Source organism: Megascapheus bottae, chromosome 27 (assembly GCF_031878675.1).
Source record: "Megascapheus bottae isolate mThoBot1 chromosome 27, mThoBot2.hap1, whole genome shotgun sequence".
In the NCBI taxonomy this organism is placed as follows: domain Eukaryota; kingdom Metazoa; phylum Chordata; class Mammalia; order Rodentia; family Geomyidae; genus Megascapheus; species Megascapheus bottae.
The window spans coordinates 4,240,213-4,261,607 of NC_143535.1; the positions used below are offsets into that span (position 1 = coordinate 4,240,213).

The 21,395-nt window shown below is 50.9% G+C and overlaps 1 long non-coding RNA gene across 1 annotated transcript in view; it reads left to right on the forward strand.

Annotated features, from left to right (window-relative positions):
• The window catches only part of LOC150045462 (uncharacterized), a 2,996-nt gene extending 2,460 nt beyond the window's left edge, over positions 1–536 (forward strand). Inside the window, exon 2 of the long non-coding RNA XR_016532798.1 lies at positions 1–536. This exon is cut by the window's left edge and continues 192 nt beyond it. This is a non-coding gene — a long non-coding RNA (uncharacterized LOC150045462).
• Positions 537–21,395: the final 20,859 nt, after the last annotated feature.

Below are 21,395 nucleotides of genomic sequence, written 5' to 3' on the forward strand. Positions count from 1 at the left end.
TGTGAAAGACACGGATTCCTGATCCCAGATTCCCGGGGAAAGAAGGAAGAATGAGCCTCCTGAAGGAGACAGAGACTCTAGCAGGGGCAGTCTCGCCTGAGGGAAACCATCTGGTCCCCAGAGACTTGGTCTGCCTCTTCAAGGGCAGGCTGGCACAGTGTGGCTGGATTGCTCACCCAGGATCCAGAAGCCTAGAATCTGGAAGCCCAAGATGCAGCACTGAGATGCCCCAGGGCCTGCAAACTGCCTTTCTGCCTGACAAGGCTTTGGATTGGTGATCAGGCCTGGTGGCTGCGGTCTTCCTTTATGAGTTAGCTCCACAATCATGAATGTCTCTTCCATATTTTCTAACTTCCCCTTTCTGATCAAGTCTTTGGCTATGGTGCCAGGCTCCTGATCCCACCCCACGCCCCCAGAACCCAAAGAACCCTGGATATACAATTTCTTTTTGAGAACTCCCAGACTTAGGAAATAGAGGATGGATGACCTCATCTCCATTCCCCTTCTCTGAAATAAAATTTCCTTCTCAACTTCAACCCCTCATTGAGTCATTTTACCTCTTAAAATGGTAGAGAATCTGAGATCTCTCTTTGTCAAACTCTGCTTTTCTCTGTCCCTAGGAAAACTCAGGTTTCCTAGCTTCACTTTCAGGCAGCTTTTTGACTTGTAGCTTGACACTGCCCTGTTCTTGTGCTTAAGGCCACAGCTTCATTTCTGGCTTTTTTGAGGTTAATTGGAAATAAGAGTTGTACAGACTTTCCTGTCCAGGCAGGCTTTAAACCACAGTCCTCAGATCTCAGCCTCCAGAATAGCTGGGATTACAGGCGTGAAACACAGGCATCTTAGCCAGTTCATTGTATTCTTTTTTCCCCATTTCCCTTTCTTTCTTTCTCTCTTTCTTTCTCTTTCTTTCTCTCTTTCTTTCTCTCTTTTTCTCTCTCTCTTTCTTTCTTTCTTTCTTTCTCTCTCTCTTTCTTTCTTTCTTTCTTTCTTTCTTTCTTTCTTTCTTTCTTTCTTTCTTTCTTTCTTTCTTTCTTTCTTTCTTTCTTTCTTTTGCCAGTCCTGGCCTTGAGCTCAGGACCTAAGCATTGTCCTTAGACTTTTTCAAGGCTAGAGCTCTACCACTTGAGCCACAGCACCACTTCTGGCTTTTTTCTATGTGTGTGGTGCCAAGGAATCGAACCCAGGTGCTAGGCAAGCACTCTACCACTAAGTCAAACTCCCAGCCCCAGTTCACTGTATTCTTAACACCCAGGTCCTATAGCCAAGTTATTTACCATGGATCATCTTATTTAATTTTGACAATTCTCCAAAGGTTTCATTCTTCACTCTTTTTACTGACTGAGAAGTGAAGGCTTAGAGAGGTGAAAGGAAATAACTCTGGTCTAACAGTGGTGGAGCCAGCAGCAACTCCCACACAAGCCCTCCAGACCACAAGGCCTTTGCTGTTAACCAAAGTTGCATCTGGCCATGTGGTAACCCTTGCTTTCTCCCAGTCCTGTTCACTCGGGGAGCACATCCTGACCCATCTTTTCCTGTTATCTAACGGGCGTGTGTGTGTGGTCATCACCCAGCAAGGCTGTCAGCTCAAACAAGTCAGCCCAGCCTCTGCTAGGAGGGGAGCTCAGTTCCCTTAAACCACTGGGGCAGAGAGCTGGCTGCTCCTTGTGCCTATAAGTCCTCGAGGAAAAGCTCTACAAGCCTCTTACCCACTGCAGCCCAACAGTCCCTATTGTCAGACAGGGCTTCATGTTGGTCTCAGGCCCTCACCAATTCCAACTTCCTGTCCTTTCTTTTTTCTCTCGTTGCCAAAGGAAAGTAGTTTTCTAGTTGTGCTTCAGAGCCTGAGCTTCAGGATCGCATGCCTGAAAGCAGCCATCCATCCACCAGCTGTTCATCTGTACAATGGACACATCCGCGCTCACTTCACTGGGTCATTCTGAACAGTCGATGAAAAGCCGGGTCTAGAATACTCCACTGTGTGTTCTCAATAGCATAGACTCACGACGTAGTAGTCGTTACTACGTCACTATTTCTTGTTACCTAAGTACTACTTATTCTGTGTGTGTGTGTGTGTGTGTGTGTGTGTGTGTGTGTGTGAGAGAGAGAGAGAGAGAGAGAGAGAGAGAGAGAGAGAGAGAGAGAGAGAGAGAGAGAGAGAGAGGGAGGGAGGGAGGGAGGGAGGGAGGGAGAGAGAGAGAGAGAGAGAGAGAGAGAGAGAGAGAGAGAGAGAGAGAGAGAGAGAGAGAGAGAGAGAGAAAGATCTTGAACTCAGGGCTTGTGTGTCCGGTCCCTGAGCTTTTTCCACTCAAGTTGGGTGCTCTACTATGAGCTGCACGTCCATCATGTTTTTGTTGTTCCCTTTTCTTGTTCTTTTTTTTGGTAACATTTTGCTGATTAATTGGAGATAAGAGACTCACAGACTTCCCTGCCTGGGTTTGAAGCTCTTGATCCTTAGCTTTCATCCTAGGAGGAGAGGTGTGAGCTAGAGGCGCCTGGTATGCATTGTTTATTTTTCCTTACTGTATCAGACACTAAGTCTCTGTTGGAGTGCACATGCCGTCACCCCTATACTTGCATACACACACACACACACACACACACACACACACACACACACACTCTTATCAACTTTGGTCTCTACCCATCCTCGTCTTGGGTGTTATCTGCTTGAGAGCCCTGGCACTGAAGGATGGATGCCACCCTGGCCTGTGTCTTGGGGCTGAGTGTGTCTTGGTCTGGCAGGGGATTGGTGCTACCCCATCTCACAGTCTGTGACCAAGGAATCAGAGAAGGGTGGAAGGGAGCCAGAATCACCATTGTGGGGCCTAGGAAGGAGGGGAGGGGGGCTGGTTTGTGTTAACAGGAAAAGGCTTTTCTCAGTACATTGTGTCTGGCTAAGTTAGAGCCCTGTGTCTCCTCGGGGCTCTAGCAGATACAGATGTGACTTGTGTGGGGTCTGAGCTAGAGTGAGGGAGGGGAAAGGAAGTCACTTCTCTATCTCTCGTGGCCCAAGGCAAAGCTCTGATGATGTCATCACTAAGTGCAAATTAGCCTTCAGACAGAGCCTGATTACAGTTATATTAATCAAGGGTGTGGTAGGAAAACTTCAAGTGAGAAAGGAAGGGAAGGGAAAGAGGACCACAAGTCCAGGGGACAGCCTGGCCCTCAGGTGGACCGTCCAGGCAGTGCTGAGGTTTAAAAGTTGAGCCAAATCCATGACTTAGAGGAAGGAAAAGGGGACCTGAATGATGCAGACAGTTTTCTGCTAATGGATTCTAGGCCCAGGGCTCTAGAAGTTTCTGGTGCTACCTTCTCCACTCCTGTGCTGGACTTTTTATCCCCTCACTGGCAGTCAGTCACTATGGACATAGAGAGGTCAAGGGATGTGCAGCAATTTCTGGTGTATGTGGGGGAGGGGGACTTGAACTCAGGGCTGAGGTCCTATCTCTGCTTTTTTGCTCAATGCCAGTGCTCTTACCACTGGAGCCACAGCTCCACTTTTGCCTTTTGGTTCATTCTTGGATCGCACCAGGTTCAGGACTTGCATCGAATTTGATTCCTTTACCTGGAAATCCCGATTCATCTCTTAATTAGAGGTGGGATCAACCAAGAATGAACCAAAAGGCAGTAGTGGAGCTGTGGCTCCAGTGGTAGAGAACTGGCTAGTGGATGAGGTACGGCAAAGAAGGACGGGGGGCTGAAATCATTAGGAGAATTTAGCCCATGGCAAGAAACACATGGCATGCTAGCATATGGGTTTGGTTTTGTGTCTTCAAGAACAGTGGGCCGTCATTGAAAGATGTTGTGTAAGTGATGACAAGATCAGACTTGTGCCTTGACAGATAGCTGTGGAAACGGATCAGAGCTGTTGAGATTGGCTGAACCATGCTGGTGGCTGGGGGGCAGGAGGGCGGTGGGGAGTGCAGAAAGGTTCTAGGCTTCAGTTTTGGAAGTAAGGTGATGTTCCTTTAGTGTGTGTGTGTCTCTCTGTATGTGTGTTTGTGTGTGTATGTATGTGCATCTGTGTGTCTGTGTTTGTGTGTGTGTGTCTGTGTGTGTTTTTGTGTGTATGTGTGTCTTCTCTTTCTCTGATGGAAAGGCACCACTTCTTCTTCCAGCCTGGGGCATCTCAGTACCCTCACGACTATATGTTTATTTTTCTAAGACTTATTTTATTTTTTCTAAGCAAGTGGAAAGATATACCATGTTCATGGATGGAAAAATAATATGACAAAAGACATGTACACACAAACATATATAGTTGCACATTTAGTACATTCCTAATGAATATCTCAAGAGGAGTTAAATGTGCATATTTATTTATATTTATTGATTTATTTAATTTTTGAGCTAGGCTCTCATGTGTCCCAGGCTGGCTTCTGACTAGAAATTCTCCCTTCAGCCTCCTGAGTGATGAGATTACAGGCATGTTGCCACCACTCCCAGTGGCACAATTTGTCTTTTTCCTTTCTTTTTTTTTTAAGAATAGACTTCATTTTTTTAGAGCAGCTTTAGATCCACAGCAAAACAGTGAAAAGTACAAAGTTCCACCTCTACCTTCTGCACCCACATTTATCATGCAGTCTCAAAAGTCTACAGCTTATGCTATAGTTCTCTCTCTCCCTCTCTCTCTCTCTCTCTCTCTCTCTCTCTCTCTCTCTCTCTCTCTCTCTCTCTCTCTCTCTCTCTCTCTTCTCTCCATATATTTAAGGCACCTTGGAGGCTAGGCAGGAGAATGGTGAGTCTGAGGACAGCCTGAGCTACATAGAATTCCAGGTATAGGGTTGGGGGAGGGAAATGGGGACCAAGACATGAGAAAGGGAATCGATGTATGTGAAGTATGCACCTTCTATCTGGTGAATATAATGTAACCCTTCTATTAATTACACTAAAAAATATAAGGGGAAAAAATAAAGAATTCCAGGTATAACAAGACCCTGTCTCTCAAAAAACAAAGCAAGACAAAATGAAAATGAAGCAGTCACAGGTCAAGTTACAGTGTATCCACTGTTGCTTGCAAACTTGTTGAAACCTTTAGATTAATTTGTTTCTTAATTCTTTTTTTCTTCAAGTTTACTTTATACAGAGAGTGGAGTTGTCTTTCTTAATTCTTACCTAAGACTGTGTGTGTGTGTGTGTGTGTGTGTGTGTGTGTGTGTGTGTGTGTGTGTGTGCGCGCGCGCGCATTGTGTACATACAGGCGTGTCATTACTTCATAATTCCTTTGGTAGACAAGAAATTGAAACTCGGAGGAGCAAACGTACTAGCCCAAGGTTCCGTCACAAAGTTGTAAGCCAGACCTTGAACCTACTTAATGCCAAAGTGTGAGTCTCCAGCTCTGCTTGCTGCCCTCTCCCACCAGTGCCCCAGATCTGTCTCATCTGCACGAAGATTAGTTCTCCAAGTTTTATGTAGGTGTGTGTGCTGGTCCTGGTGTTGAACTCAGGCCTGTGTACTATCCTTGAGTTTTTTTGCTCAAGGCTAGGCTCTACCACTTGAGTCACAGCTCTACTTCCCTTATGTGTGTGTGTGTGTGTGTGTGTGTGTGTGTGTGTGTGTGTGTGTGTGTGGAGGGAGCTTGGGGATGAGTCTAACAGACTTTCCTGCTCAGGGTGGCTTTAGACCATGATCCTTAGATCTCAGCCTCCCGAGTAGCTCGGATTATACGTGTGAGCCTCTGGTGCCCAGCTTCCAAGTTGTAGTTTAAAAATGATTTGTTTCCTCCTGGAAGGGGAGTTTAACGTCCCTCCCTTACTTACAGTTGTTCCAGATGTCCTTGAGCTTAGCAGAGCAATATTCAAGCCCAGGATCTGGGGTGGAGCAACTCTTGGCTTCCAGCCTCCAGAGCAGCCCCCCCCTCCCAGCACAGGCCTCTGACCCCTCCCAGCTAGCTATTGACAATGACTCACAGGTCAAAGGACGCCCAGCAGGAATCCTTGACTGTGGGGAGCTTCTGGTCCAGAACTGGGGGGAGCAGAAGCAAACCTTTGGATTTATTTGCATTTTTCTGCAAATAGAATTCTCTGGGATCTCTGACCTTGGATAGATGTGAGCTGGAAAACAGACATCAAACTGTTTTTCAAGCTGGGTAGCTAAAGGCTTGTCTCAGGCCAGAATGTAACTCAGTGGCAAAACAAGTAGTTCAGTGCCTAGCAAGTATAATGTCCTGGGTTCCACCCCCAGTAATGGAGGTGTATGTGCACACACACACATGTATGTGCACGCACGCATATGTATATATGCGTGTACACACACACACACACACATATATATACGTGTGCGTGCCTGTGTGTGTGTGTGTGTGTGTGTGTGAGAGGGGGGGGAGGGGCCCAATTTGTTTTGGACAGGGGAATTCTGTTGGTCTGCAGATCTTTTGCTCAGATTCTTTCTTTCTCTTCTTTCTAGCCCTTCTCACACACTCAGGCAGTCAGCCCTCATCGTATCCCCTGGTCCCCCTGTGTGCGTACCTTTGCACTAAGTAATCCTGGCTGCATAAACATCATCCTGTGTAAGTTAAGATGCAGCTCTGCAGACTCACTAACCATCCGACTTCCCAGCCTTCAGAGGGCTGCAGCAGGAGGATCTTGAGTCAGAGGCTAGCCTGGGTGAGATAGTCAGACTGTCTCTAAAAGGCGAATGAAACAAATGAGTACACAAATAAATAAACAAATACAGGACAGGCTCCTGGGCTGGGAGCACCACAGGGGTAGGTGGCACACATAGCCTGTGTTCAGTCCCCAACATCAACCAATCAAAATACAGGTTCCTGGACCTCCACCTTCAAAGATATGGCCCATGACCATGAACTTCAAATAAACACACTTCCCTGGCACACTAAATTAGTTTCTTCCTTGCCAAGCTGCCCCTCCTCCCTGGGCCAGGCCTGGGCATTGGTGCACAGCAAACTGTCCAGGTCATGACTGTACTTGAAGAATGAGTGTTGTTTGGTCCAAGAACGAGCCCTGAAACCCTCACAGGACATGATCCCCTGGCTCTCTCTACCCCTTCCCATAGGCAGGGCCTGGTGAGGAGCCTGTCCACTACTGTTCTCTAAACCACAGCCGCTGCTTGGGTCCCATTGTGAGCCCTGAGGGCAGGGAGCCTATCCCAGCATGCACTGTTCAGTCCTAACTGGGCAAAGATGGTCTGACGGTGCCAATTAACGTTAACGAGTCTCCCTCTCCGCCCAGGCCTGTCTAGAGGCTTTGCTAATTAACACCTCTAGGGTCCCCTGGGTCCAGAGAATGAGAGGTCTGGGGAGACTTGGGAGAAGCATAGGGATTCATCCAAAAGGATCTTTGTACTCAGAGTTAAGCCTAAGGAGACTGAGGACCTGTGTTGGAAGTGGAGTGGGAAATACTAGCTGGCATGTGCCCAGCTTTATCTCCACAGTGGGTACTTGTCTCAGTGCTCCGAAGGCAGCTTTCCATTCCACTCTTTCTGGCCTCCAGGAAATAGAACTATTCTTTCCCAACAAGAAAGAGGAAAAGTGAGGCAGCAGTTCTAGGCCAAGGTTGCACATTTACGTGGCAGCACAAGGCCAAGTCAAGTGCTTATTCTCCTGCGCCTGCCGTGCCCACCTAACCCTGGGTCCCCACCTGGTGTTAGCCTTGGCCCAGCCCTGGGTATTTGCTTCCAGGCTGGGTCTGGCAGGGCTGCTGGCAGCACAGCACCTTTGGAGTTCACTCTCTCCGCTGTGCCTTTGGACCTGATGAGGACTTCCTGTTCCTGGGAGAGAGGTGGGTGCCTCGCTGTCGTGGTATGTGCAGCCTCTGGGTGAACCCTCACCCCTTATCTTCCTTTTCCTCAGACTCCATGACCTCCGAGAGCTCCTGGGACTGGAGCTGATGATGCCATTACAAACATGAGTTCAAGGCTTGTACCCAGGGCCACGGCTCCAGCATGACTCCCGGAGGCTTTAGAGTTCTAGGAACTGATGGGTCTCCATCATCACAGCCTCTGTCAATGGTGCCGCACTTTGGGTCCAGACTTTGGGCTGGTGTGCAGGTGGGCCAGGTGTTGGGTTTCTCAAATGAGTGTGAGTTAGGGCTGTGGAGTTGTACAGGCCAAGTCTGTACAACTAGCTGGAACAGCCTCAGACCAGCTGTTCAGCTAACCTCACGCCCGATCCTTTGGTTGTCATGAAGATAAAATGAGCCGCTCATGGTGGCTCATGTCTGAAATTCTAGCTACTCAGGAGGCTGAGATCTGAGGCTAGCAGTTCAGTTCAAAGCCAGCCTGGGCAAGAAAGTCTATGAGACTCTCATCTCCAATGAAGCACCAGAAAACGGGAAGTGGTGCTGTGGCTGAAAGTGGTAGAGCCTTGGGGTTGGGAGTTTGGCCTAGTGGTAGAGTGCTTGCCTAGCATGCATAAAGACCTGGGTTCGATTCCTTGGTGCCACATACATAGAAAAAGCTGGAAGTGGTGCTGTGGCTCAAGTGGTAGAGTGCTAGCCTTGAGGAAAGCCCAAGGACAATGCCCAGGCCTTGAGTTCAAGCCCAAGGACTGGCCAAAAAAAAAAAAAAGTGGTAGAGCCTTGAAGTTCAAGCTCCCTTACTAACAACAACAACAACAATAACAGTAGATGCTGCTGCTGATGAAGTACTATTTTCAATACCCTTGACCTCCCACCCTTGTGGCTATCTAAGGGCCAAGGTCAGGCGTCAGGCTCCTCTGTGGGCCTGTAGCAGAGAGAAAAGTTCATATAGCTGCCTAGTAGACCTTGGTTTTGTGGCTAGAGGCAGCTAATAAATGCTCTACAAAAAGGAGAGTTTTCAGACAAAGCCTCCTCCACTGGCAGCATCCCTTCAGACTTATCCATCAGAGACAATGGAGGCCAAGACTTTGCCTTCTGGAGAGGCTCAGGAATCTCCAGTGGCTTCAGTGATGCTGTTTTCCAAATTCTCTTCCTCCCCTCCTCCCCTTCTCCCACCAGCCCCCCTCCCACCTCCTCCGGCTGCCACATCTGGATTCAACTAGGAAACAACAGGCTTTCTGTGAAAGCCCCACCTTCCTCTGTCCTCCAACCCTCCCATCCCGAAGTTGATTCTCAGGGGTTGGATGGTGGTTGGGGGTGGGAGAGATCTGAGCTCTCAAACCTATCAGGTTAAACATGGAGAACTCTCTCTCTCTCTCTCTCTCTCTCTCTCTCTCTCTCTCTCTCTCTCTCTCTCTCTCTCTCTCTCTCTCTCTCTCTCTCTCTCTCTCTCTTCTCGGTGCTGCTCAGGACCCACCTAGGAGCCAGAGCTCCAGCTCAGAGCTGGCACAGCCCACCCGGCTGGGTGAGGGGTGGAGGGTGGAGGGTAGGGGCTGGCTCAAGCTCCACCCAGATCAGATCAGATCTCAGGGGCGGCTGGGAGCTCAGCCTCCCTTGTCCTGCTAAGGGACAGCCCCTCTGGGTAGTGACTACACCGAGGAAGGCAGCTGCAACTCTCATTAAAGTGACATAAACGCCATGGCAGGCGGGCGGATGCTGTAAACCCATGGAAAGGGGGCATTCATCCAGGGAGAATGGCATATGCAGGGGAGACGGGGGAGACGTGGTGTCTGCAACTAATGTGGGTCCCTCCCCTGCTCAAGGCTGCCTTCGGCAGAATGGTGGGGGGGTGGTTTGGGGTTCTCAGCGAAAGCCCTCACTCTCTCTCTGGCGTATTATGGTTGGCCTTGTCTATGCTGGCCTGCACTGGAGTGGAGTTGGCTTGTTTCCCTGGGGGAATGGCTGGGGACATCTCCTGGTTCAGGGGCATTTTTCCAGGGCTGAGAGAAGCTGTTGACTTCGGTCATTTAAAACTCCTTTCATACTGGGGTTTGAACTCAGAGCCTTGAGCTTGGTAAGCAAGCACTCTACCTCTTGAGCCATGTTCCCAGCCCAGCCACTTTAGAGGGGTTTTTTGTTAGCTGTCCGGGGAGAAATCAGGAAATCCTGTGAGCCAGGCTCTGGGCTCCCCCTCCGTTATCTGGATTTCAATCTTGGTTACTGGACTCAGCCTTCCATTATCTGGGAGGCCCTGGGAACTCTGGAACTGGAACTCCGAAGGTTTGTAGGGAGGGTTGGCTTACTGGGCAATGACACAGGTCTTGCAGGCTAACCTGGGGTGAAGAGTTTAGTACGCAGTAAAAGCGCTGTCCCTTCTGCTTTGAGGACCCATGCTCAGTCCCTGAGAACCCTGGAAAGGTTACAGTCTAGAACCTTCTCCTTGGCTCATTCCGACTCTCTGCTCACCATGGGGCTGGGTGGGGAGACAGCCCTTGCCTTTGCTTCTCAGGCAGCCCAGGAAGACAGAGCCACCCTATTTTGAGGATAGAAGGATCAAAGCCTTCCCTAGTAACTGGGGTGACAGTAGCAGGGGGCCAGTGTGCCCCAGGACCACTGTCAGGCCATCGCCTGCTTTCCTCCTTTCCCCACGGGAAGGAGGTATGTTTGTGACCTACCCCTCCCGCTCTGTGTGTGTGTGTGTGTGTGTGTGTGTGTGTGTGTGTGTGTGTGTGTGTGTTTCTCCTCTTAATCACTGTGGGAAGAATCCCATGGTTCCACTTGTTTTCTTTGAGCCGTTTTGTTAGCTGAGGTGTTTGCATGCTGTGCAATACACATTCATATTTTCTTCTTTAGCAAAACATTAATTATCCCACCCAGTAACCTTTCTCTGCGGTGTTTTCTTCTCACCACCTCTTAAGCTGTTGGGTACCAAGCAATTTTTGTATTTTCCCATCACCTCAGCAGCAAGCTCCCTGCCGTGTCTAAGGAGAAAGCAGTCCCACTTGGCTGGCTCCATGGGCCCTCCTCTGCACCCCATGGTGGCACCCAGTGCGCCTGCCCTCCCAGCACTTATCATGCTGAATAAACTGCCTGTTCCGTCTCATCTTCCAGGAGGCTGTGAACACCCTCAATGTCTACATTCCCAATACTCAGACATCGCCTAGCACATACTAGCGGCCGAGTGTCTGCAGCATAAGCAGATGAATGAAAGATGGAGTAAAAAGGTCAGTGGCTCCAGGATCCAAGGCTCAGCCCCAGCCCCATTTCCTGCCCATTCGCCGTGCAATGTAGACCTGACACTGAGGGAATCCCATCCATCACCCACCAGGCAGCAGACCCCCCCCTCGGCCCCCCTGGCAGCTGGCTCACTCTTCCCGAGCTTCCCCCAGGCTAAGGGTGCGCCCCGTCAGAAGCGGGGCCCAGCACGCTGTAGTCTACATCTAGAACACCAGCAACAGCTGAGAGCCCCGAAAACGAAGCTTAGAGCTGCAGTGCTTGGAAGAGCCTGGACGGCAGCAGGAGGCAGAATCTGAGGACTGTGAGGCCACAGGAACGCATGGGAGACCTGGAGCCAGCACAAAGGAGTACCCCAGACTTTGGGAACTAAGCGCTTGGTAGCTTGAGGAATCGGGGCGCTAACAGGGAGAAAGAGCTGAAGGTCTAGCTCCCCAAACTCAAGGAGTTGTGACTCCAGTTGGTCGCCTCTCAAGGCTGGAGGAGTGGGCTCCTTTATCTTGGAGCACCTCTTAGCTTGGAAAGCTTGGGGCCACAGCTTCAAGTTCTCACAGCTGAAAGCTAGCAGGCTCTGGGGTTCCACGCAAAGCCTGTGAGTTCTTCTGAAAGCTGGGAATAATCACCCCTGCTTTCCATCCAGCTGGACAACACAATCCCCAGTGAGGGCCTCTGTAAACTTCCCCCAGGGAAAGAGCCCTGATACGGATCCAAGGGTGCGACCCCAGGCACAAGCCCTATCCCCACGCTCTCTCCTCCTGCCAGAGCAGACACCCAAATATTTCTACATTTCCTCTGGAAAAATCCTGGGAGGTCTGTTTATGGCTGTAGTAAAGCAGCCCGCATCTGTGCAGAGCTTTGCTGGGCAGGGACGGTTGGAAACCCAGGAACTGGAGTCTGCTAGAATTCAGAGCTGGCTGGCAGCTCCCTCCCCCGCTGCAGATCTGCCGCTGTCTTTCTGCAGTATTGTCACAGCAGAGTGCCTCCTGATGCTGAGGCATCCCGTCTGCCTCTGAGGGCTCATGCCTGCCTTGCAGACACACCTGCCCTCCCCTGGTTTGTGGACACCGAGGCATGGAGAAGGGCTCCTAGCATGTGCCAAATAGCATATGGGAGAATGGCTCCTCTATCTCCAGGGCCCCCGGGGCCCCCACAGGACATACGGGAAGCATTCTCAGACCAGTCACTCCTCAGTCACCGGCCCAGCCCCAGACACGCAGGACAGCGCAGTCTGCATCAGCACACCCACACAAAAACCTGCAGCACCCCAAAAAGCATGAGTCATTTCCAGCTACCCCTAGAAACCCACAGTGAACAGCCAGGTGAGGCCTGCCCTCCCCTGGGAGACCTGGGTATTTCCCAGACTACAATGGTCCCTGGTTCATTTTTTAAAATCTTAGGTCTTTTTTTTTTTTTTTTTTTTGCCAGTCCTGGGCTTGGCCTTAGGGCTTGAGCACTGTCCTTGGACTTTCTCAAGGCTAGAGCTCTTCCACTTGAGCTTCAGCACCACTTCTGGCTTTTTTCTATGTATGTGGTACCGAGGAATCGAGCCCTGGTCTTCCTGCATGCTAGGCAAGCACTCTATCTGTAGGCCAAACTCCCGGCCCCTAGCTCATTTATTTTTTTCTTTTCCTTTTTTTTCCCCCATCATGCCCTTCCCCAGAAAGAGACGCTCCTCAGTGTTGCCCTGAGTCTCTCTATAGATGCAAACTAGTTGCCCTGTGTCTCTCAGGGGCTGGACAACACTCCATCCTGACCTGCCTCTTCCCCTCTTCCTATTCCCCTACCCCACATCTTTGGAAAGTTCTGGGCCACTCAACCCCTCAGTCACCCCCACCATCCCCCCGCCCCCCTCCAGATGGTGACCCCTTCCTTCCCCTTTCATTCCTCAGGCCTTTTTCAGCTCCATGCTTCCCAGACTCCAGTGCAGCTTCCAGGTCAGGATAGAAATTCACTCTTTGGAGCAGGCAGGGGAGAGCCAGGCCTGCCTGGGAGGGAGGAAAAGGGAGACAGAAAGTGGAGGAAGTCCAAGGAGCTTTTACTGCTGATGTCATGCCCAGTGGTGGTAGGCCTGGGAGGGGCAGGTATTGGGAAGGGAACAAGGAAGAACAGTGCCCCCCCCAGCCCCTGTGCTCAGCTGGTGCCCATCGGAAGGCCCTGTGGGGAAGGCGGAAGTCATTATCTTTGACTTCTTCAGTCCAAATTCCTAATTTCAATCCATTCCAGGAATCTTCAGGGCTCTGGGTGTCCTCTTCCTCCTCCTCCTCCTTCCAGCACAGCCCTTCTTGATGGTGGCCTCTGGGCCAACAGGTTTCCAGTCTCCCAGGCTTCGGCAGCCATTCTGGGCCGAGGCGGACTGTCTGCAGCCCAGGTGGACTGTCAGTTCCCCTCCGCTCTCCTGCGGGACACCCCAAGAAAAGCTTTCCCCATCCTTCTCTTGGGATGGGAGATCAGAGGCCCATGTCAAGGCCTGCACCCACCCTCCTGGTGGGGTAGCTTGGAGACCCCTCTGTGCCCAGTCTGATGGTGCTTCCCTTTTCCTCCCACTCCTCCCCAAGTCCTCTTCTAAACACAGCAGAAGCCAGGGAAGAGCGAGCCCATTCCACGGGGCTCTGGAACCAAGAAGGCGGCTCCCGTCAGAGCAAAGTACAGGAGTTTTTGATTAACTCAGAACACCAGGGATTGTTCAGCAGCCCAGCTGCGGAGCAGAGGGTGGGGAGGGAGGGGAGGTTGTGAGGACTGGAGGCAGGGGAATGCTGAGGCCTAGATGGCCCTGACCAAGAGCTTGCAGAGGCCATGTTGAGCCCCAGGCTGGCTCTGCACCCTCTGGAAAAAGGCTGAGCTCCCACCCACTGCCACCACACTGGCAAGGCCATGGCTGTCCCCTCCTTGGCCTCATCTCCCTCTCCCATCCCTGGATGAAGCACGGGTGTTTTCTTCTGCAGGGAGGCCATCCTAGGGCTTTGGAGGGGAGGAGTGGCTCCACCAGGCCGTTGCTCCATGAGCCAGGACCCGGCCAGAGAGCACAGCAGAGTGTGGGTGCTCCCATTGGGAGAGTATTCACGGTCCCTCTCCTGCCTCCATGCTAGTCCATCCTGAGAAGAAGCCTAGCTTTCTGCAGTCTTGAAGTCTACCCTTTACACTGTAGTCTTCCTGGCTTCCAGCCTTGCTTTTCTTTTCTTTCTTTCTTTCTTTCCTTCCTTCCTTCTATATTTTCTCTCTCCCTTTCCTTCCTTCCTTTCTTTCTTCCTTCCTTCCTTTCTTCCTTTTTTCCTTCCATGTGCATTGGTATTGGCGTTTGAACTCTGGGCCTGGTCGCTGTCCCTTAGCTTTTTGTTGTTGTTGCCAGTCCTGGGGCTTGAACTCAGGGCCTGAGCACTGTTTCTGAGCTTCTTTTGCTCAAGGCTAGCACTCTACCACTTGAGCCACAGTTCTACTTTGGCCTTTTCTGTTTATGTGTGAACCAAGTGCTTCACACATGCTATGCAAGCACTCTACCACTAAGCCACATTCCCAGCCTTCTCTTACCGTTTTTGTCCAAGGTTTGCTCTGGCTTTTTGCTGGTTATCTGGAGATAAGAATCTCATGGAGGCTGGGAGTTTGGCCTAGTGGTAGAGTGCTTGTCTAGCATGCATGAAGACCCAGGTTCAATTCCTCGGTACCACACACATAGAAAAAAAGCTGGAAGTGGTGCTCAGGCCCTGGGTTCAAGCCCCAGGAATGCACCCCCCCAAAAAAAAGTCTTATGGATTCTCCTTCTCTGGCTGGTTTCTAATCTCAATCTTCCTAGCTCACCTCCTGAATAACTGGGACTACAGATGTGAGCTATGGATACCTGGCTCAGTCTTCCTTTCTAATCTGATTTTTCCCTCATAAATCTGATAGGTTCATCGTGTTCCAAGGAACTCCTCATGAGACCAAGTAAGAAGCTCGTTTTCCTCCCCTAGAGGAGTCAAACTTGGGTAAGATCCTAAGCTGCCATGTGGAGCCTTCCTTCATCTAACTCCCCTCGGCCCTCCAGCCCAGCCATGTGGGAAAATACCCTGTTAGCTGGTTCAGTCATGCAAAGGAGGCCACAATTCAAAGGCAGTGGGCAGGCAAGAGACCACATGGACCAGCCAGAAAGAACCAACCTTTGTGCAAGGCTGGGGTTCCTGGGGGATGAGTTCGTTTTTGGCATAGTTAAAAGATTTCTTGTTTATATAGAGTAGCAGAGGAAGAAAGAGAAAGCAGGAAGGAGGGAGAGCCAGGGAGGCCAAAGGCAGGGCTGGGGAAAGAGGCCGGAGCTGGGGTGGGGGCTGGCCAGAGAGAACTATTCAACGAGTGAAGGAAGGAGTGAAAGGGAGGAAGGGAAAGGATGTAGGGCCTTGTGTTCTGCTCAGCTTTTTCTACTCAAGTGCTCTACCTCTGCTACCAGAGTTTTGCTGGTTAATTGGAGATCAGAGTCTCTCCAGAATTTGTCTGCCCAGGCCGGCTTCGAAGCTCAATCCTCAGACCTTGGTCTCTGGGAGTAGCTAGGATTACAGGTGTGAGCCACCAGTGCCTGCCTGGCTATACACACATTCTCATGTGGGAACAAGACTGCCTAGGGCTGCAAGGCAGGGACAGATAATGCTGGGACTTGTTGAGTGCTTTGCACGCATTACCTCATTCAATCCTCACAACACCCCCAAAAGAAGCTGGGACCATCATTATCCCTACTTCTCCTTGGATGGGTACAACCTGCTAATACTTCCCAGGATGCCAGCCACTGAGGAGCGGTGGGGGGGTGGGGCGAGGAGGGGGGTGGGATCCCAGTGCTGGAGTCCTCACTCATCACCCGGCTAGGCAGGATTCGGTGCAGCTTAGGGAAGACGAAGGCTAATTGCAAACTCATCAAACAAAACCAGGGTGCTGGTGGCTCGTACCTGTAATCCTAGCTATTCAGGAGTCTTAGATGTGAGGATTGAGGTTTGAAGACAGCCTAGGCAGGAAAGTCCATGAGGGTCTTATCTCCAACTAATCACCAAAAAGTTGCAAGTGGCACGGTTTATTGGTAGAGTATTAGTCTTGAGTGAAAAAGCCAAGCCAAGAGCACAGGGTCGCAAGAGCACAGGTACGTGGAGGAGTCCCCATTCTCTCAGAGTGGAAAAATGAATATCGTTGAAATGCCAGTGATACCAAAGCAATCTACAGATTCAACGCCATGCTTACCAAAATGCCACTGCTGTCTGGGCGAGGGGTCACACCCCCGAAACCCCAGCCTTGAGGAGGCTGACACTGGGCTAGACAGTGAGAGTTTGTCTTATAAAAGAAAATGCAGAATAAACAAATGCCAATGTCATTTTTGCCTCTCCTGCTTCTCTCACTCCTTCAGTGTGTGGGCCATGGGAAGAGATGGGTAGGTGAAGGCCCAGCGAGGCCTGGCCTGGGGAGAATGGGGGCGGGGGAGGGCTGGGATTAACCATCTGACGGAGACAGAATGCTCCTCTTTCACTTCTGCTTCTTCTCCCTCTTCCCTGGACATCCTACCCCGCTTTCCTCATATCCCAGCTCCTCTCTTTCCTTTTCACTGCCTCTTCCTCTCCCCCACGCTCGCTCTTCTCTTCTTTTACTGATCCTCCTCCATTCTTTTCCTTTTCTTTCTCCTTTCTCCCTCCTCCTTCTTTTCTCTTCCTTCCTCCTCGTTTTGTCCTTCTGCCTTTGATCTTCCTTCTTCCTTTTCCTCCTCCCCTTCCTTTTCTCCTTGGAACTAATTGCTTAAGAGTTGAAGACCAGGTCGACATGTGAAAACCCCCATCCATCGCCATGGTGATGCTAATTCAAGCTGAGTTCAAAGGAAATTGCTTCAGTTAAAACTAACAAACTAGAGCCCTGGCTGCTCTCACAAGGACCAGTGCCAGGAGGAGAGAGCCTTCCCCCCTTCCCCCTTCCAATACCCCCCCCACCAAATAGGAAAAGATATCCCAAGACACCCCACAGCCAACACCATCTCTCTTTAATTTTGTTTTCATTTTAAATTTGTATTGATTTATTAAGTTAATAAAGGCCCATATTGGGCCTTGAACTCAGGGCCTGGGTGCTGTCCTCTAGCTCAAGGCTGGCGTTCTCCCATTTGAGCCACAGCTCCACTTCAGGCTTTTTGCTGGTTAATTGGAGCTCAGAAATTCCATGGGCTTTTCTGCCCAGGCTGGCTTTGAACTATGATCCTTGGACCTCTGCCTCCTGAGTAGCTAGGAGAACAGGCATGAGCCACTGGCACCTGGCATAATCTCTGTTTTACAAATGTCCAGTCTCCTTTGGCTATCACCTGGGGTTTAACCCCCATGTGTGGAGAGTGTCTTATGGGTCAAATGATTCCCCTGTGCTTTCTGTGCTTTTGGAAGTACCTAGGAAGTTTCCAGGATGGGTTGATTCAGCACTTTCCATGTGTTTCCTTCACCTGCTGGCGTCCCCAGGGGAGAGGAAGATGTGGCTAGTTTAGGGAGTGATAAGCTTGAACTGGGGACAGAGATCTGAAAATCAGCAAGGGAAGGGACAGCATTGCAGAGTACAAGTGGACAGTGGAAAGCCTTTAGTGTTTTTTTCTTTGCTCTACCATTCGAGCCATACCTCTGCTTCCAGCTTTGTGTGGGTTAATTTTTGAGAAGAGTCTTGGGGACTATTTTTTTTAAATTATTTTTTGGCCTTGGCTGGCTTTACACTTCAATCCTCATCCCCAAGCCTCCAGAGTAGCTAGAATGACAAGTGTGAGCTTGTCATCTGATGAAATATTTGGGGATCCTGAGTCAAGAGACCTAAAGGGCCCCATACAAGAAGGCCAGCCTTAAGATGCCCACTGACAGTCAGCTTCCCCGGAAGATGTTACAGTTCTAGTTCAGTGGCAGAGCTAGCCTGCACATTTCTCTCTAGCACCTGTCCCGAGCCCTGACTTTCCAGAAGGGCTCAGGCTTAAAGTCCAGTCTCTTTGCTTAATCCTGAAATGTCTAGTGAACCTCTGAGCCACTCATGTAGGCTAGCTGCAGAAGAAAATTCCTGGAAGGCCAAATTGGCATCTGTGCTTCCGCTGCCACCTCCTGGTTCACAAATCACAGAGCTGTGAGGGAGCAACCCGAGGCTGCTGTGCCCATGGGGAAGGTGCCCCAAGGCTCTGATCTGCTCCTCAGATGTACCCACGACCTTGGGAAGTCTCCTTGCCTCTTTGTTCTTCGCCTTCAGTTCAGTGCTGAGCTGTCTGTCTCACTCACTCACTCACTCTCTGTCTCTTCAAACATGGCCAGAGGAGAGTCATGAGGCTGTAAACTGGAATAAAGTTCCCACTGACATCAAGGGCAGACACTTTGCAGGTGCCTGAGATTGCTATCTGTCCTGTGTCCTGCACGCTTTAGGGACCTCCCCTCCTCCCCCCAACTGTCCTGAAGAGAGGATTGGTGTGTGTGGCCTGCGGAGGTGAAATCGAGCCAGGAAGGAGGAAGTGACTCAGCCAAGGGCTGGGGAGGGCCAGGCCAGCCCCCACTCCCCGGACAGTTTGCTCTGTGCTTTGTACTCAGCCCTGTTTCTTTCATCCCATCTTCTCATCCCTTTCAAGCTGGAAGCAGCCTCGGGAGTGGGGTCATTATCTCAATTAGGAGGAGAAAGCGGGAGCCCAGGCTATGGGGGTAACTTTCCTCTGAATTCCAGGGAAACCAGAATTTCCCAGTTCTGGGCTTGCATGTGTACCAGGCTCTGGGCTAGCAGGCCCACTCTGAAGGAAAGGATCCTTGCCTGGCACTCAGGGCAAGGGTGAGAGGCGTGCTCCAGGGCTGAGGTCTTCCAGGGAACCATTCTGTGGGTACCTCAAGGCCTAGTCGAGTTGTCACTCCTGGGGGACAGACCTCATATTCAAAGGGGAGACTGCAGAGCAGGTGAGTGGATCACCTAGGGGGAGACCCAGGCGCTCGAGGGGCCAGGCTTTGGGGATGCTGAGCTATGTCAGCCAGCGGATCCCACAGGCTCTAACCTAGACGTCACCATCTGATAATTAATACTCAGCTGTAGCCAGCAGGCCAGTGCGGATGTCTGCCTCGCAGGCCCTAAGTGAGGCAAACAGTTCAGACCTAAATCCTGGCTCAGGGGCTGCCTGGCTCTGCAATCTTGGGTAATTTTCTTTCTATTTTAACCTCTCTGAACTTCAACTGACTCAGAGGCTCCTGGGCTTAAGTGTTCAGAATGCAGGAGACCTCACTCCTTCTACAACTGCTGTGGAAGGAAATAATGGCAGACCGAGGGGCTGGGGGAGTGTCCTTTACTTCGTTGGGGTCACGGAGCGTGGGGAGATGGTAGGGACAGCAGGGCCACTCGGCTGCAAGAGCTCCCTGGCTGAGTCAGGACAGATGGAGGTGGGTAAGAGAGAGGGTGTACACATGGGGTGTCACGGGGAAAGTCCGGGCTGCAGAAAATCCAGGCTGTTGCCCAAGAGAGGAGCCCACTTTAACGAGGACTCAACCAAAGAGGATGGGGGTTGCCTTGCCCCCATGACAGTGCTCTGATGGATCAAAGCCACCCAGTGCTTCCTTCCCTGGGAACAGGATGCTCATGCCGGGCCCACTCACCTGAGCTTCTCCCAGTGGCCTGCTTGATGTTGCTGCCTCAGTTTCCCTCCTGCCCAGCTCACCACCCCCGCTTGTTTCAGAAGAAGCTGGTTCCAGTCCAGCTGTGCTTCCTACGCCTCCGGCTTGGGTTGCTGACTCAGTGTACAGCATTAATGTCCAGGGGCAGCTGTGGCCACAGCCTGGCCGACTTCCCCATGCCATACTCCTTTCCCTGGCCCTCTGCCTTCCCCACCTCAGCTCCTACCCCTGCCTCCCTTTAACTCTGGACTCCAAACTGCGAACTCCCTGTCTAGTGTGCAATTTTGTCCCTGACCTTCAGATAGGTCAAAGATGTAGATGGCCCTTTTCTCATCCTTGACCTTTAAAAATCTTTTCCAGAGTGACCTCCCCAGACCCCCAGCAAACTCTGAAACTGGAATCTTCTGCCTCCCAGCTGCAATTTCTGCCATGCACTATTGTAAGAGCCAGTCAGGCCAGAAGGCTGTGGATTTTGTGTGGCTGCTTGGTGGGGGGGGGGTGTCAGGAGACAGAAGCTGGGGAGAGGGTGAAAAAGGGATGGGCTGGATGGGAGAGTTCTCTTGCCAAGTCTGGAGGACACATGAGGGTGGTGATGGATGAAAAGACATCTTAAGGAAAAGGCAGGGAACTGGACTGCTTCTCTAGGTCATGAGGAGAAAAGAGAAAAGACTTTTTTTTTTGGCCAGTCCTGGAGCCTGAACTCAAGGCCTGAGCACTGTCCTTGAACTTTATTTTGCTCAAGGTTAGTGCTCTGCCACTTGAGCCACAGCACTACTTCTGGCTTTTTATATGTATATGGTACCAGGACTAGAACCCAGGGCTTCCTGCCTGCTAGGCGAGCACTCGCCCACTAGGCCAAACTCCCAGCCCTGAGAAAAGACTCTCAACTGTGTTCTGGGGTTTGCAAATTCTAGAGAAGTTTTTTTTTTCCAGTCTGTATTCTCAGATCATAACCTGAGATTCCCCAAACCTCCTCCTGTTTGAGTTTCACTGGTCTCTCTCTGCTCATCATCCTCTGTTTTTTCTCTCTCTTAGCTCTGGCTCAACATTTTGCCTGAGCTAGTGAGGCCTTTTCAGTGGCATAAACCAGAAAGTGGTGCTGTGACATAAATGGTAGAGCCCTATCCTTGAACAAAGAAGCCAAGAGACAGTGCCCAGGACTCAAATTCAGGCCCCAGAACCTGTGTACGTGCACGCGTACACACACACACACACACACACACACACACACACACACACCACACACACACACACACACACCCCTAACTGCTCATCCTGGATGAATACACACTATCTATCTCTGGCTTTCCTGTGGGAATCTGGGGTCCTCATGCCTCTGCTTCTGGGGAGGGGGGCCCTATCAGCCACTGGCTCCAGATAAGGGTTGTATGTGGGAAGAGCTGGCTAAGGACATTGGTCCAGGCAATTGGGAAAAAAAGTCTTTAGGAGAAGTGTAGGAAAGTCAAGAACGCCTCTGTGGGTAGCGGATGTTGGGTTACCGTCCGATCCGGAGGCCTGGACCATCTCAGTATTCATTCTCTGTGTTGCACTGAAGACGCGTGCCCTCACAGAAGTTGTTCAGAAGAGGACACAGTTCCTCTCAGGCTGTATTGCTGAGCAGGGTGGATGCTGGGCTGCTGGGAGTTATGTGGAGTCCCCTGCACTGTGACTAAGGGGACAGCCGTGGCAGAGCTGACCTGCACACAGGAGTGACGCATGCCCGATGGCCCATCACAGATTAGCAACGAATGGCAGTGTGAGAACCCTAAGTCATGACCCACGCTCAAGGTCCGGATGTCCTAAATCTAGAATCCTA